The sequence below is a fragment of the Periplaneta americana genome, chromosome 1, assembly GCF_040183065.1.
Source record: "Periplaneta americana isolate PAMFEO1 chromosome 1, P.americana_PAMFEO1_priV1, whole genome shotgun sequence".
NCBI classification, from domain to species: Eukaryota; Metazoa; Arthropoda; class Insecta; order Blattodea; family Blattidae; genus Periplaneta; species Periplaneta americana.
In genome coordinates this window covers 172065188-172083904 of record NC_091117.1, presented here as the reverse complement: position 1 = coordinate 172083904, position 18717 = coordinate 172065188, and the positions used below count along the sequence as shown (strand labels likewise).

Sequence of the window (18717 nt, the reverse complement as noted above, 5' to 3'; positions counted from 1 at the left end):
ACCTGCTGACGACACATGTCATTAACACTGCTGTACAGGGTGATTAAAATACTTCGCAACATTAATATTTTACACAGAGTTACTTCTAGTTCATTATCAGCACTTAACCGAAATTTCTTACAAATTTAGCGGATTTGAGTTGAGGTCTATTCTCGAGAGGCAAGTGGAGATTTTTGGAGCATTGGCCTAGTAACTGAGCTTTTGCTTAATATATATTTGTGTTGCATCAAGTAGTCGTATTGCTCCATGTTAACCATATCACTATACCTTTTTCAGTTGTATTTCAGAAAATATCAATTTAATTAAAAAAATTATCAAATGTATTTCAGATTAGTCAATTTAATATCGGATATTATCAATTGTATTTCAGATTTGTCAATTCAATTTCAAATAGTATCAACTGAGTTTCAGATTTGTCAATTGTATTTCAGATGATATCAAATGCATTTCAGATTTGTCAATTGTATTTCAGATGGTATAAAAATGTATTTCAGATTTGTCAAATCAATTTCAGATAGTATCAACTGTGTTTCAGATTTGTCAATTGTATTTCAGATGGTATCAAATGCATTTCAGATTGTCAATTGTATTTCAGATGGTATCACCACACACAGAATAAAAAATTTTACAGGAGAAAGAGTTCGTTCAAAGGGCTGGACTCGGGAAGAATACCCAAAACGCTCATTGCATTTCCACGTTGAATTGCAATACTTAAACGTTGACTCAAATAAGTAGTGCAACGACGATCACCAATAATGGAGATCAAAATTTGGCCGATTTGAGATACCAAAATTTTAGCGTCATGACTCCAAGGACCGAAGGTCTCCACGACAAAGGGGACAAAGATATAATTGCCTAAAAGATGAACATATTTATTGACCTCCTTCTTCACGACTAATTCAGCAGCAGATGCTGCGCTTCTGGAGATATTCGGCAAGTGAGATGGAGCTAGAGTGTCAACGTAAGTGGAGTCCCAAATTAAAGATTTTCCTCTAGACCATAGAATTAAGGTGAGACCATCGGGTCGTTTACCATCCATTGCTTTGTTAAGTTGATTTCTGATATTAAATTGATATTTTCTGAAATACAACTGGAAAAGGTCTCGATAGTTTTCGTTAAATTTCAATATCCTATGTATTCTAAGAATCTGAACAAATAGGCGTATGTTCAACACCAAAAGTTTAAATATGTTTATTAAAAATAAAAATAATAATGATAATGATAATAGTAAAAATAATAATTTATTTATTTATTTATATTTATTTAATATGCTGTACAACAACCAGTGGCCAATTACAGTTCAGCACAAATATAACAAAAACATAAAACAAAAATAATTATTACACATAAATATAATTACAATTAATTACAATAATGAAGATGAATGAATAACTAAGAATACTATGAGATAATAATAATAATAATAATAATAATAATAATAATAAGTTAATTCTCCCTTTGAAATCGACATTTCAAACATCTAAATTTAATAGGTTTATTAAACTATGTTTAATGAAGCTTAAGATTTTGTTCTTTCTGTACAGTAGGCCTATTTATACAGGATAATTAAATACATTTTCTTTCCAGTCTCGTTTAGCAAAACAAACATTCTTAATGTTAAGATAGTTCTCAAACAAATTAGTATTACCTTACGTGATAATTAAACCCATAAATACTGCCAAGTTATTACTGTCATAAATGTAGTGGAGGATGTTAGTTATGTTACCAGCTACACTTCTTGTGCGTACAGAATTTCAACACAAAGGTTTATACTCTATCTTGCGCTGTTTGTTTAGTTCGGAAGAATCTGAAATGGTCCACATATTTAATGAGTATCCACTTCTAAACTACTATGAATTACGATAATTATATTTGCATTCAATTTAGAATAATGAAAGTGCAATGACTGCTGAAGGAAAACTCGGGCTTATTAAATAAAAAATTAATTAATTAAATTAATAACCGAAGAATTTCTGAAAAAGATCGAAAATATATCTTAAAGGAGGTAAAATTAGAATTGATGTTATTAAAGATTAAATTAAATTATGAAAAACTGGTTTGTGCTTTTATGTATTCCACTGTGTTTGTTTTTATTTTTTATTGTGTATATTTTATTCAATTGTCGGTTTCTGGTTCAATTATATGAATTCTACTTGCTTGTAATTTAATACCAATATGTATTCCAATGTGTTCATTTTTATTTTTGTGTACATTTTATTGAATTATCGGCTTCTATTTTATGTGATTCGTATAACAACATTCATATGTATTCTTCTATGTTCATTTTTATTTTATTAGGTAAATTTTTATTTAACTGCCTCTTTTGATTTCATTATGTAAATCGTATCTGTATGTAATTACTTAAATCCGATTCAGTTGTATGTTCAATTATTTTACCAAGTTTTAATCCTGGCTGAGTGTAAGAGAAGGCCTTACGACCTTAATTCCGTTAGGTTAAATAAAGCCATTATAATTTATTATTATTATTATTATTATTATTATTATTATTATTATTATTATTATTATTAATTGATAATAGTGTCAGGAAAGTGATAGATGCTTTATCATTACACATTCTGTATAATTTAGAATCTCGTGTTATCAGTTACATGAAATTTCAATTAAAGATCTAATAATTTGTTACTAAAATTTTTGTATTCGTTAAGAGTATTTCTCAGATAAATTGAGTTTTGGAATAAATAATAAATAAATAAGTAAATAATAAAGAAATAAGTAAATAAATACATAAATAAATAAATAAATAAATAAAATACATTCAATAGTTTAGAAGAAATCGCTATGCACAGACATGAGCCACACGGCATGACCGAAACATCTTTTCGGTTATTAGTGATCCTAAAAAGATATCTTTCCGTGAAAATGTCGAACTCTATTCCTTTTGCAGCCTCAAAATACGTTGTCTTCATACTTATAATGGAGAAGTAAAAAATTAGAATGGCACGGACATGTTAAAGGATGTCGGAGGAGAGAATGACGAAAATATTTCTTGAAATGGACATCACCAGAAAGAATTAAGAGATAGTAGGCAAGAATCACGAAATTGAGTACGCCTAAGAAAGGCATAGGATGACAGTAAGTTGACAGGAAAAATGGACAGAAAGAATCAGCGTCAGAGTAGCTTTGTAGTGTCAATATAGGCCTATTGTTCCTGAAGATGACGAAAACATTGTGAAACCGCACACACACTTACAGCCTAAGTGTTCATCTCAAGTGTCTGGTCACGTTGGAATTACCTACTATAATATACCTCTGGGGATATTTACATGGGTTACATTCAAACCTTGTTCCTCGGCACTGATTATTAAATGTAATGGATTGCACGCTTGAATGAAAAAAAACAACTGTACGATACGCAATTAAGCGAAAGATAAGTTAATAAACTGCCATACTACTCGTAAACCTTACTAGTTTGTTCGTTGAAAAATAATAGAATCTGTATATCATTCTATGTGCCTCTAGTGTAACGCTCCCAGCTACCAATCCAAGGGGCCAGAGTTCGACTTTTGACAAAAAAATGGAACTCCATCTGTCTTCCATTTCGACTGGGTCCGTATATTTTATTGTGTGTTTTTCTTGTATTCCTTAAAGTGGTGACCTTGCGCAAGTCTGACGAGATGGCCAGGAAAATTTGCAGCTTACTAATGACTGGATGGAACTGGAGGAAAGGATCCAGTCTCTGTAAGGTGATGATTATGCTGATTAGATTATGATTGTCAACGGGAAGTTTAATGTTGAATAACAGATAATGTTATAGTCCGTACCAGAGGTCTGCATCGAACGTTTTCGCTCGAGCGCCAAGTAGTTCATAGCATAATCCGATAGGTAGCGCACATGCATGATGGGTAAAATTGTCGCGAGCGATAAATCCTCGAACGGTATAAGCCGAGCGTTAGACATTCGTTCTTGTTACAGTGATGAACTGTGTAGTAACATCATAGATGTTTATCATTTCAAAACTTTGCTGTGTTTAACTAACCTCTCCATAGTACAACTACAAAACTTGCTTTAAAATGTAATATAAATGTTGTAGGTAAATGTTCCCCCCACCCCCACAGGAGTGATTTTGTTTTTGCCATTTCTGATAGATGTTATTGGATGTAAATGTAATTATTATAAACGGAGAACACAATCACGATAATGCAAGAAATGTATCAAGTTTTCTAGTAGTAGTAGTAGCAGTAGCAGCAGCAGCAGCAGCTAGTAGTAGCAGTAGTAGTAGTAGTAACTAATAATTAGTGTATCAATCTTTGCGTCTGTAACGGTTGTGCAGCATGATTATTTGTTTTATTATATTTTCTGTGACGTTATCTATGTACTAATATTGTTAGTAATTTATTGCTATATAATAATATTTTGTAAAACGTTTCTACATTGTCGCAGTATATAGGCGGAACACTATGTATGGACCTGTCATATTATATATGTGGTAAATCAAATATTGAATAATTATTAATTAGAAATAATAACTGTACATCGAAGTTTTTCATACTATTTTATTTATAACTTCATGTTCTTGTTTTGGTACGTTCCATTAGACGTTTGTCATAAACGCAGAAAATAAAACCTTATTTTTACCGTGTGAACAAAACATATTATGTGTATCTTATCTGTCGCCTTCCATACAAGATAGGACATGTCGGTGAGATGGCCTTGTACTATGCTTCTGTTTATTACGAGCGTATCACGACCGATCTTATCTCACTCGAGCGTGCGACATTCGACCGAGTTCAAGCGAGCGATTTAACTCCAATGGAGCACTCTGGTCTGTACAGATACTCAAAGTAGCGAATAGTAAAAGTCTCGATGATGATGATGATGATTATTATTATTATTATTATTATTATTATTAACTATTTATAAATTATCAAGAAAGATTTTCATTTTTGTTTCAATAGATCCTAATAGGATGCGTCAGGCAGCTTTGGCGACGACGTTGAATATAGGTTGTGCAGGGTCTCGAAAAAATAAATAAGAACATTTTTAACAATTTATAGAAATGAGCGAAAAATGTGTTTTTTTTTTTCGATTTCTTTTTCTTTTTTACATTCCAGGACAAATATAACTCAATCCAGCACATAAGACACACCGTTAAAATTCAGAATTATCCTGAAAAATCCAGGACGTCTGGCAACCCTGTCTTCGGCTCATTGCCTGATTTGGTTTTTACAGAGGTTTTTCTCAACTATGTAATTACATGTCGAATTATCGACCTCGTATCGCCAAACATCATTTCACTATCACCAACATCGACACTAAATAACTTAGTAGTTGATACAGTGTAATTAGTACATAACCTAGGTATACTAGAAAAGTTCCAAAATGTACTTTCGTGAACTCTGGATGCCCTGCAAACACGGCAGCAGTAAGGAAATTGCAGAAATCACTAATACTGTCATATTATAGGCCTATCATTTTGATAAAATACGTAGTAAGAATTTGGTTTGTATACTTCATTAAATTGTTATGACGTGAAAAGTTAAAAATACCCACTGGTAATACTAGTGAATAATTAAGATATGTACATAACTCAAAAAACAGGGAGATGCATTGTCACCTCTACTTTTTAACTTCGCTCTAGAATATGCCATTAGGAAAGTTCAGGATAACACAGAGAGTTTGGAATTGAACGGGTTACATCAGCTTCTTGTCTATACGGATGACGTGAATATGTTAGCAGAAAATCCACAAACGATTAAGAGAAACACTAAAATTCTACTTGAAGCAAGTAAAGCGATAGGGTTGAAAGTAAATCCCGAAAAGACTAAGTATATGATTATGTCTCGTGACCAGAATATTGTACGAAATGGAACTATAAAAATTGGGGATTTATCCTTCGAAGAGGTGGAAAAATTCAAATATCTTGGAGCAACAGTAACAAATATAAATGACACTCGGGAGGAAATTAAACGCAGAATAAATATGAGAAATGCCTGTTATTATTCAGTTGAGAAGCTTTTGTCATCTAGTCTGCTGTCTAAAAATCTGAAAGTTAGAATTTATAAAACAGTTATATTACCGGTTGTTCTGTATGGTTGTGAAACTTGGACTCTCACTTTGAGAGAGGAACAGAGATTAAGGGTGTTTGAGAATAAGGTTCTTAGGAAAATATTTGGGGCTAAGAGGGATGAAGTTACAGGAGGATGGAGAAAGTTACACAACACCGAACTGCACGCATTATATTCTTCACCTGACATAATTAGGAACATTAAATCCAAACGTTTGAGATGGGCAGGACACGTAGTATGTATGGGCGAATCCAGAAATGCATATAGAGTGTTAGTTGGGAGGCCGGCGGGAAAAAGACCTTTGGGAAGGCCGAGACGTAGATGGGAAGATAAGATTAAAGTGGATTTGAGGGAGGTGGGTTATGATGATAGAGACTGGATTAATCTTAATCAGGATAGGGATCAATGGCGGGCTTATGTGAGGGCGGCAATGAACCTCCGGGTTCCTTAAAAGCCAGTAAGTAGTAAGTAAGTATGTACATAACTCAATTATTCCAGATTATTTCTGCTCGCATGGAATTTCTTTTTACAGAGATTCATAACTGTATAGTCAAGTACCATAGAATGATGATGCTGAAAGATAATAATCCCTCAGGGCTTGTCCATTCGAGTAGCGGAACTCTCTGGTTAGTATGGCATAAGGTCATATTTTAAAACAGTACACTACAAACATCAAATGAGTGATACTTCCAATCCTTATAGAAGAGAAACAAATAGCCTATATTCTTAACTGCTGGATATGAAACCTAGACCTAATGAATTTGCAGTCGAAAATGCAGTTATTTACATCACAGCGGAAACATACCGTATATGAATCCTCTAGATTCAAATTCCCCTAAAAACTATTTTGTTCATAATAGAGTTATGCCCGCATATTGCTTGCTAAGAATGAATTAAAGTTATTTATATAATTATTATGAATTCAAAGAATCATTAAATTTAAAGCAAAACGTTTGTTAAAAGTAAGGTTGAAGATTCCACATATTTGCTACCAGTTACTGTCAAAATTCTTCGATTCATGAAAGTGGATATAGGAGATTTTGAATGTAAAGGATTCATATCAAAACTATGTCAACGCATTTCAAACTGGTGGATCAAGGTCACGTACAAACTACGCACGAGTCACTGAACTGAAAACTGTGAACTGAAACACTGGTAATCCTGGCTATCTCAGCTTACTTTAATTGAGGAGAATGGTCCAGAAATGGGGTAAGCACGCGTGGAAAATGCAGTTCATTGCTTGACCTTAATCCGCCAGTTCGAAATGCGCTGAGTAGGCTATAGGAGGCGGATTCATATGTACAAAAACGGGAAAATATACATGCACGTATGCACTTAAAAAGCCACGATATACGCACTAAAAATAACAAAATACGCATTATTAAATTTAACAAAAAAAGGTAGCAATTTACTCTTATTGATTTTTTTCTGTTATATATAAGAATGTTGAGACACCATTAGTTGCTAAAGTTGCTTGTCCTTCAACCCACTGCTTAAGCAGTACTCTTATAGTACACTTGCTTACTTATTTACTTAGTGGCTTTTAAGGAACCCGGAGGTTCAATGCCGCCTTCACATAAGCCCTCCATTGGTCCCTATCCTGAGCAAGATTAATCCATTCTTTATCATATCCCACCTCCCTCAAATCCATTTTAATATTATCCTCCCATCTACGTTTCGGCCTCCCTAAAGGTCTTTTTCCCTCCGGCCTCCCAACTAACACTCTATATGCATTTCTGGATTCACCCATACGTGCTACATGCCCTGCTCATATCAAACATCTGGATTTAATGTTTCTATTTATGTCAGGTTAAGAATACAAGGCGTGCAGTTCTGTGTTGTGTAACTTTCTCCATTCTCCTGTAACTTCATCCCTCTTAGCCCCAAATATTTTCCTGAGCACATTATTCTCAAGTACCCTTAACCTATGTTCTTCTCTCAAAGTGAAAGTCCAAGTTTCACAACCATAAATAACAACCGGTAATATAACTGTTTTATAAATTCTAACTTTCAGATTTTTTGACAGCAGACTGGATGATAAAAGCTTCTCAACCGAATAATAACAGGCATCTCCCATATTTATTCTGTGTTTAATTTCCTCCCGAGTATCATTTATACTTGTTACTGTTGCTCCAAGATATTTGAACTTCTCCACCTCTTCAAAAGATAAATTTCCAATTTGTATATTTCCATTTCGTACAATATTCTGGTCACGAGACATAATCATAAACTTTGTGTTTTCGGGATTTACTTCCAAACATATCTCTTTACTTGCTTCCAGTAAAATTCCCGTGTTTTCCCTAATCTTCTAGTACACTGATAAAATTAATTCAAAATTGATAATTTTCTTGCAGCTAAGCTGTTCTAAAATACAATGAACTCTACACACTGTCGAAGATCCTGAGACCTGTCACTGTAATAAAATGAAATATTCTGATTTTCCACATTGGTATGTAAAAAACAGAAGGTTGCATTACCGTGCCTATATTATTGTTGATAGGTGGCGAAATTAGAATTTAGCGAGTGCAAAGAAACCTATGAGCACTTTCTGTAACATCTGGCTCCAATATATTGCAGCGTTCTAGTGACAAAATCTTATGCACGTGCGGAGTAGCCTACACAATAAGGTGACTTCTAGTTTCGAATACTGTTGTTTTAATCACAACTTTCACCCATCACAACATCACAATCTTGTAAATTCGCAGTCAGCAATGCTCTTCATTCATTGACTGCTTTGTTGATTGCCAAAGATTTGTATTCTTAATCTTGGTTTAAGCATCACATTGCTAAAAAAAATATGCTTTTATATGCGCTAAAAGTTGAAATATGCATTAAACCCCTTAAATAAGCATATATATGCGCTATAGAGTCTTGACCTCAGGCTACAAATAACTTAAAATGCATATATATATATATATATATATATATATATATATATATATATAGCCACCGGCGTAGCTCAGTCGGTTAAGGCGCTTGCCTGCCTTTCGGAAGTTGCGCTCGGGCGCGGGTTCGATCCCCGCTTTGGTTGATTACCTGGTTTGATTTTTTCCGAGGTTTTCCCCAACCGTAAGGTGAATGCCAGATAATCAATGGCCAATTCTCGGTGTCATCTCGCCAAATACCATCTCGCTATCACCAATCTCATCGGCGCTAAATAACCTAGTAGTTGATACAGCGTCGTTAAATAACCAACTAAAAAATGCATTTATGTAATGGTAGCATATGATTTGCAGCTAAGGAATAAAGCATGCAAATATACTCAAATCCCCCCCCCCTTACTTTGTCTCGAATATCAGATAAAACCACAGTGGCACAGGATAAAAGTTTTGTAAAGAAATTACAGTCGAATACATTTTCATTATACAGTAATGATTAACACAATATTCTAGATTTCCTCGCAACAGTAATGTGTGTACATATTACATCTTTACATACATTGATTGAGTATATAGCTATTTGTTTTGACTTCTGGTCATATTTATTAATAACAGAAGCAATTGTTTTGTGTGATAGCATCTTGTAACAAAGCTCTCATCTAAAGTGCTGGCATTAACTAGGCTGCAGTGACAGCAAGTGTTTTGTTTTTACAACTATTATAATATTCTACCTCCGTGCAGTAATAGATTTTGATATCGACCCTGGGACACGAACATGAAACGAGTGGTATGTAGGACTCTTGCTGTAGTCACATTGGTCGGCGCCTACATAACGGGTGTGGGAAAATATCCTACCCAGCTCATACTGTACGTCATTTCAACCCACCAAATTTTATTTTCATTATATGACGCCCATTTATTTATTTATTTATTTATTTATTTATTTATTTATTTATTTATTTATTTATTTATTTATTTATTTATTTATTTATTTATTTATTCTGGTGTAGTTAAGGCCATCAGGTCTTCTCTTCCACAACACCAAGAATACAAATACAATAATACAAATAAACAGAAAAAAAATACACTATATACGTTAGCAATATAATCTATTCTCAGACTGGGAAGCAGCGAGATGGCTCTAACAGTTTTATTAATGCTTGTCACTTTTTTTAGTTGGTTATTTCGACTAACGACGCTGTATCAACTAGCGTCGATCGGGTTGGCAATAGCGAGATGGTATTAGGCGAGGTGAGGCCGAAGATTCGCCATAGGTTACCTGGCATTCATGTTGCGGTTGGGAAAAACTCTGAAAAAAAAAAGATCATATAATTAACCAAGCGGGAATCGAACCGGCGCCCGAGCACAACTTTAGATCGGAGGCAAGCGCCTCAGCCGACCGAGCTACAACGGTAGCTAATTAATGTTTGTCACTTAAGGCTTAGAAAAGAAAAAAAAAAAAGACGTAATAAATGTCCAAAAGTTTTCGTGGATAAATTCAAAGAGCATTACTGTAGAACAGTGGTTGTCAGCACTCGCTGAAATAGGTGACAGGTAAGCAGTGCATCGTAATATGCCCCGTCGTGCAGCAGGAAGAGGGAGAGAGCAAACCCGCCAGCAGCCACGGATGCAACATAGTGCAGTCTTTTATCCGCGGGTAAGAGACGCTAGCCCGAGAATGTACTGTGCTGATGTCCGCTGCTGTAGAATGTTAACGAAACTTTTACTTTTACTTCTGATTGGCGTCTTTTCATGGAGCTCAATATGATGAGAGATTTTTTGTATTTTCGTAGTGTTATAGTTCGAGAAACAACCAGCTTCATAATCAGGCCAAACACTGAAAGAAGAACTTTTATGCCGGATCTGTTACAAAGGGTATGGAACTTATTTTTAACTAGATGGACAGTTCTTCCTTTTTTTTATATATTTTTCTTGTTATAAAGTTGAAGTTGAAGTTAAAGTTGAAAATATTAAACCTATTTATTTTGTAATACTGTCTTTTGTCGGCCTGGGTGTCGCAGTCGGTAGTGTGCTGGTCTTCTATGTCCGAGGTTGCGGGTTCAATCCCGGGCCAGGTCGATGGAATTTAAGTATGCTTAAATGTAACAGGCTCATGTCAGTAGATTTACTGGCATGTAAAAGAACTCCTGCGGTACAAAAATTCCGGCACACAATCGACGCTGATATAACCTCGGGAGTTGCGAGCGTCGTTAAATAAAACATAATTTAAAATACTGACTTTCCTATCCTCAGTTTCGACCGCTTAGCATAATTGAGGACCTGAATTCTATAACATGCTAACTCCAAAATATGGAAAATTGAGTTGAGCACATGTATGATAGTATTATTTCTCAGGGTATATGTTAAAAAGTATAATACTTGTTCTTTGTCAAGTTTATTGGCTTCATGAGAATCACCTGAATTCTAAAGCATTTTGTGTTCATGTAATTAATATATATGGAATTTAGAAAGCTTCTGTTGTTAGCACGTTTTAGAATTCAGACCTTCAATTTGAACTAAGTTATAAGTGGTTATTATACAGAGTGTCCCAAATTGATGGACACACTCTTTGAAATACTATTTCACAGCAAGGAAATGAGATAGAAATACGATTTTTGCGGTTTATGATTGAGAAGGCAGTGTAAAGCATGGAAACATTTTCATCTCTTTATAAGCAAACATGGCGGTACAATTATCATTCGATGAACGTAAGTGGATACTGAAATGTTATGGGAAAGAGGAGAATGTTGTTGAGGTTCAACGACGTTGGAGAGTTGAATTTGGAACACAACCACCAACAAGGTTAACTATCACAAGAATTCGAGAAAAGTTTGAAGTCGACGAAACGGTGCAAGATGTGTTGAAAGAGCGGTGCGAAAGAAAGAGAAGTTCACCGATAACGATAATATTGATGCAGTCATGCAGGCTTTTGCACAATCCCCAAAGAAGTCAATGAGACAATGTTCTCGTGAGATTGGTATCAGCAAATCCAGTGTTCATCGAATTTTGCGAGCTCAAAATGGAAGCCTTACATTCCGAGACTTGTCCACGCACTAAATGAGGACGACCCAAAGATGAATAGGACGAAGTGGAAGTGCTGCGGAGTTCCCGCCTCCATGTCCTGATTTAACCCCTCCAGACTTCTACCTATGGGGAGCACTAAAGGACACAGTGTACGCCACAAAACCACAAACACTGGAGGAAGTGAGAGTTCAGACTGAACATGCCTGTAATGATATTCCATTAGCAACAATCCAGTTGCTATGTCGTTCTGTTGTACGTCGTTGTTGGGAGTGTACTGTGGGGGAAGGGGGCCATCTTGAACACGTACGGGCTTAAGGAATACAAATCCGCAAAAATCGTATTTCTGTCTCATCTCGTCACTGAGAAATAGTGTTTCAAAATGTATACGGTGAAACCTCTCATTTACGGACATCGAAGGGACGTAACAAGCTGGCCTTCTATGCCCAAGGTTGCGGGTTCGATCCCGGGCCAGGTCGATGGCATTTAAGTGTGCTTAAATGCGACAGGCTCATGTCAGTAGATTTACTGGCATGTAAAAGAACTCCCGCGGGACAAAATTCCGGCACATCCGGCGACGCTGATATAACCTCTGCAGTTGCGAGCGTCGTTAAATAAAACATAACATTTAACGTAACACTCTGTCCACATCTGGGAGGTGTCCTTTATTGGGAGGGAGGCTCCCTAATCTAACAGTAAATTTATAATATACATTATGTAACCCTTCACGCTTTAAATTATATGTGTAACTGTAGTTTAATTTGAAATACGTGTACTACAGTAAATTCTTTGCAACTTTGAACTACAGTAGATAAGACCGAAAAAGGGAAATACAGTACTGTGCCATGCAATTTTATTCTAGGTCTACAGTTATGCAGTACTGTAATTTACAGTTTTCAACTTAACTTTTACTTTCATGTGCTATGTCTCTCCAAACAGAAGTGAAGAGAATAATCCTACTAAACCTATCATGTGTCGAATACAATTTCATGATCGCGGAAACCTTGGACCCATCAGACAGATTAAATTTTATGACTTTGTTATCCACCCGCTCCCAGCTAACAACGGGTACCGTAGTCAGCTGGACTAGTGGTAGCCTACAAGACCCTAAGGGTGGTATTCATAGACATTTCGCAGCGCGCGCAACGAGCGTACTAAGCTAGCCCCGGCTATCCACTGGTTACTAGTACAGAATTCAAATCATATCCTATCGCTAACACTGGTTTATGAGTACGAAAAACGCTGATAATCCACCGAATGCCCGCGCTAAAAATGTCTATGAATACGGCCCTTATTGTCTTCTTTCATGTTAAGGAATTTCTGTACAGTCTCAAAACTAAATTTTCCATTTTTGTAACACATTAGGTCTTGAAATCCAAGTTCTGTCTGCAGTCAGGAGCTACAGCAAGCTTTAGGACTGTGAAACAGCTGTCCGTGTCCGTGTCTGAGAATGTCCATAGACGAGAGTTAAATTTATCGTTATTTCTATAGGCCTATTATTTCAGTTGGGACATAAAAATCTGTCCGTATATGAGGAGTGTCCGTATCTTGGAGGTGTCCGTAAGGAGAAGTTTCACTGTATAAATCAATTTGAGATACTCTGTATATGCAATATGAATTTATTTAGTCATTTATTGATATTGTTAAGCTGCATAAAATTAAAAAAATATAAGATGTAATAAAAATATATAAAGATATTTTCAAGGACACGTTCAGTAAATAATAAGCAGACAGTGTATGCGGAATGACTTAAGGAAAAGTGAAGTTGTTTCGTATCAGAGTATATGGCACGTGCCGCGTCGTCCGTCTTTTGTGTACCTGACGAGTACAGCAGCGTAGGCTATAAGTATTTAGTACGCGTTGAATAGTGTTGTGTTGAGCCATTCATAATGTCGAAGGCAAAACGTTCTATTCGCTCAGAGATACGAAGTACAATTAAGAAGTATGGGAGTGACATTTTATGTATTAACAAAGACAATATCGTGTGTAATGTATGTAAATTTGAAATAAAAACCAGAACAACTCAGGCTATAGAGAAACATTGCAACAGTACATCGCACAGGAAATGCGTTGAAATGAAATCTGAGGAACCATCTACATCGTCATCATCATCATCATCATCATCATTATTTAGTTGTGCGGGTCTAAACGAAACGTTTTGCAAAGACATGTGCAACATGATGCTCAGTGCAAATATTGCTCTAAAGAAATTGAAAGTGATCCTTATTTTAGAACTTTTCTTCAGAAATTCTCTCGATACAAAATTTAAGCAATAGGCGAAGACGATTCAGCTTCGACAACTTACGAGAATATATCGTCGTTTACTGCAACGCTGGTAATTCCATCAATGATGACGAGGACTGAACTTGCAAGGTATGTGCTACAGTACGTCATTTTTCTTTTCCTTCTGACTGTACGGAGCATGTTGACGTCGTCTGTTTACGTTTAAAACCTGTTGAACCAATAGTCTGAATGAAAAAAATGTAACATATAGTAAATGTGCACCTACATTCAACGATAAGTCATCCCGTATCCACTGTCTACTAATAAGTAATAACTCGAGAATTTTATTAAATATTTAGGGAAGAGTGAAGTATCGGTATTTCAGTTTGAGGTTATGAAACACTTCCCTATAAAGTTTAAATGTTATCTTGAAGAGAGAGGGAGAGTTTGGGAAAGAGAGAGAAATTATTACACTTACTGAAGCTAAAACATTTTTAGTAAATGTTTAATTTACAACAAAAGAATAATTGATTTGTTATTCTTCATAAAGTTACTACACACAAGGTGTAATCGACATAATAAGAATAATAATGTGGCAGGACTCAAATTACTTCCTGACATTAGTTTGAATTTAGCTAATTGATATTGCGAAACCGATATTTTGCTTGTATTGCAATTACCTTCGAAGTTATAAAAGAATTATAATGCGAAAGAAAGTATTCTGAGTTGTGCTACTCTTATTTCTACGCAGAACTTCACTCGTAGACCCAACTTCCGTATGTGATAATTACAGAAATGATAACCATACACACATTCACACAGTCCTACATACAGCCAGCTTATATTCAACCGTATCGTACAATCTCTCGTTTCTAACTTGTCGTGCTATATGCTACTCCTTCCAGTGTTGTATATTTTTCCCTCACGAAACGTAACGACGAAAAAGAGAGAATATTATATATAGCTTTATTTGTAGAGGGTCTGGCAGTGTCGTTTATTTAAGCTTGTACATACAAGTTGGATGTTAATGAACGGTACGGGATGTATTATTAATTGTGGGCGAAAATTGTATAGTTAAACACAAAGTGTGAGGGAATATCATATGTTAACCAAACAGCAGCAAATGGCAGCGTTGGGTTGTGTAGCCTGGTGTACATTTAACAAGCATTTAAACTAATGGGTCTATTGATCAAATCGTTTTGTTTTAGAGTGTAGCCATTAATTATGGCAATTTGGACACCTGAAACACATAATAATGTAAAATTATTGTAGGGTAATGCAATGCGAAAAGCGGGAAATAAAATGAACTTTTGTGAGTTCTAAATTATTTCCTTTTTTAGTATCCGTTCAGGAAAATCAGTGAAAGATAAGTTATCCCCTTCACACCCATCAAACTTTAAAAATAATCTTATTACTGAGATGACATCCATTTTTACTACTACAATATCTCACTGTTAAACAATTTTATTATAAGCAATACTTACTTACTGGCTTTTAAGGAACTCGGAGGTTCATTGCCGCCCTCACATAAGCCCGCCATTGGTCCCTATCTTGAACAAGATGAATCCAGTCTCTACCATCATATCCCATCTCCCTCAAATCCATTTTAATATTATCTTCCCATCTACGTCTCGGCCTCACCAAAGATCTTTTTCCCTCCGGCCTCCCAACTAACACTCTATATGCATTTCTGGATTCACCCATACGTGCTACATGCCCTGCACATCTCAAACGTCTGAATTTAATGTTCCTAATTATGTCAGGTGAAGAATACAATGCCTGCAGTTCTGTGTTGTGTAACCTTCTCCATTCTCCTGTAACTTCATCCCTCTTGGCCCCAAATATTTTTCTAAGCACCTTATTCTCAAACACCCTTAACCTATGTTCCTCTCTCAAAGTGAGAGTCCAAGTTTCACAACCATATAGAACAACCGGTAATATAACTGTTTTATAAATTCTAACTTTCAGATTTTTTGACAGCAGACTAGATGATAAAAGCTTCTCAACCGAAAAATAACACGCATTTCCCATATTTATTCTGTGTTTAATTTCCTCCCGAGTATCATTTATATTTGTTACTGTTGCTCCCAGGTATTTGAATTTTTCATCTTCTTCAAAGGATAAATTTCCAGTTTTTATATTTCCATTTTGTACAATATTCTCGTCACGAGACATAATCATATACTTTGTCTTTTCGGGATTTACTTCCAAACCCATCTCTTTACTTGCTTCAAGTAAAATTCCCGTATTTTCCCTAATCGTTTGTGGATTTTCTCCTAACACTACATTAATATCATATTTAAGAAGCTATTAGTTCTTTTGCCTCTGATTGAGGTTCTGGCTGATATGTACATGTATTGTCAAGCAGTACAGCTCACTTAACGATGTGTGTCAGAGGAAAAACAATATGATTTGTATACATCTAATATCTGACTATAGTAATACAGTAGAGTCTCGTTAATCCGAACTACGCCAATCCGAAAATCTTGTTAATCCGAACAAAATTATTTTAAGAAAAGAAAACTAAATTTATTGTAACAGTACAAAGTAGCGAAAGAAGAAATGTGTAAATTCACTCAATTTATTTTACTTAAAAAATTATGAAAAATAGCACATTCAAGGGTAGGCCTACTTACAACAATTAGTGTTTTCTGTACATAATTTACACATCTGTCATGTTCATAAAATCAGTAATTTTCTGTTGTTGTATTTATTTATTTTATTTTAGTAGATTATTTTACGACGCTTTATCAACATCTTAGGTCATTTAGCGTCTGAATGATATGAAGGTGATAATACCGGTGAAATGCGTCCGGGGTCCAATACCGAAAGTTACCCAGCATTTGCTCATATTGGGTTGAGGGAAAACCGCGGAAAAAACCTCAACCAGGTAACTTACCCCGACCGGGAAACGAACCCGTGCCACCTGGTTGTAATGAAGTGAACTCTTGGTTGTGATCCCAAAAATAGCAACAGGATACTTCCACCACCCCACCACCGTCTCTCAGCACTCGTGAATAGCATGCATTGTATTACAGGAAATATTATTTTCGGTTAATCCGAAAATCTTATAATCCGAATAGGTCTTGGTCCGAATTTGTTCGGGTGAACGAGACTTTGTAGCTAATCGGCGATGTAAGCAATGGAGGGAGGAAATGAACTGGCCCCCCTACCTCGTTATCTCCTGCCTAGGTTACCTCATAAGTGGTGCCTTCTTGGTAGCTTGTGAGGTTCAGACCTGTTTTCGGACAGTTGACTGCACAATAAATAACATTAGTTTTTTCTTTCTTTATTTCCTCAGGCAATATACTGTATATTTTAAATTACATGCTGCAGACACTAATCCGATCTAGATCCGATCTAGAAGTAAGAGGAAGATGAGAAGATCCAAAAGTAAGAGGAAGATGAGGAGATTCATGAGTGGGAGGAAGATGAGGAGATCCAGAATTGAGAGGAAGATGAGATCCAGAAGTGAGAGCAAGATGAGATCTAGAAGTGAGAACGAGATGAGATCCAGAAGTGAGAGCAAGATGAGATCCAGAAGTGAGAGCAAGATGAGATCCAGAAGTGAGAGGAAGATGAGATTCATAAGTGGGAGGAAGATGAGATCCAGAAGTGAGAGCAAGATGAGATCCAGAATTGAGAGCAAGATGAGATCCAGAAGTGAGAGCAAGATGAGATCCAAAAGTGAGGAAGATGATATCCAGAAGTAAGAGGAAATTGATATCCAGAAGTGAGAGGAAGTTGATATCCAGAAGTAAGAGGAAGTTGATATCCAGAAGTGAGAGGAAGTTGATATCCAGAAGTGAGAGGAAGTTGAGGTCCAGAAGTGAGAGGAAGATATCCAGAAGTCCAGAAATGAGAGGAAGATGAGGATTAGGATGGAAGATGAGAAAAATTTGGAGTGATAAAAATAGGCCTAATGTGAGTCAACAGGGGAAACGTTGGCGAATAATAAAGAAGAAGAAAATCAAGAGAATAGTCAGAATTAAGATGATGGAGAGATCAATCAGGATGAAAATGATATTCATGGGGGTGAGGGATGCGGAATGAACCCATGTCGCGAAAATCTCTCACTTATCCTTCGTGTGTCAGTTGAAAGTTCTCGAAAGTGGAAAAAGGTCAAAATCCGAAAAGAAAATTATGAACACAAAATAAGAGGAGAAAAAAGAAAAATATTGTTTTCCAGGAATCGTTAGACGAAATCGATTGGAGCCACAACATCAATACCACAAATAGGTAACTAGACGAAATGTAGCCTGCATTCCAGAACACCATGGCGTGCCGTGTTACGGACAGACAGACATGTTTTCACACACGACCTCATGAATAATCTGGGCTCTATATCGACGCATTGACATGCTTCACTGGGACACTAATTACTAATTACGGGGCGACGTAATTACGGCCTGTCGCTCATGTATAAGTGATGCAGTGGAAAAACAAAACTCTGCTTTAATAATTCATATTATTTTTGTTCCTAGCGCTACCGTTTATCTATACCCTTTAAACTGTCTATTTGTTGCTCAACAAGAACAATCCAAGGGCGTCGACTGAGTTAGGTTTTC

At 35.9% G+C, this 18717-nt stretch overlaps 1 protein-coding gene across 5 annotated transcripts in view; it reads left to right on the top strand.

Annotated features, from left to right (window-relative positions):
• Positions 1-18717, top strand: part of Dll (homeotic protein distal-less) — a 439859-nt gene that overhangs the window by 159595 nt on the left and 261547 nt on the right. The window lies entirely within an intron of this gene.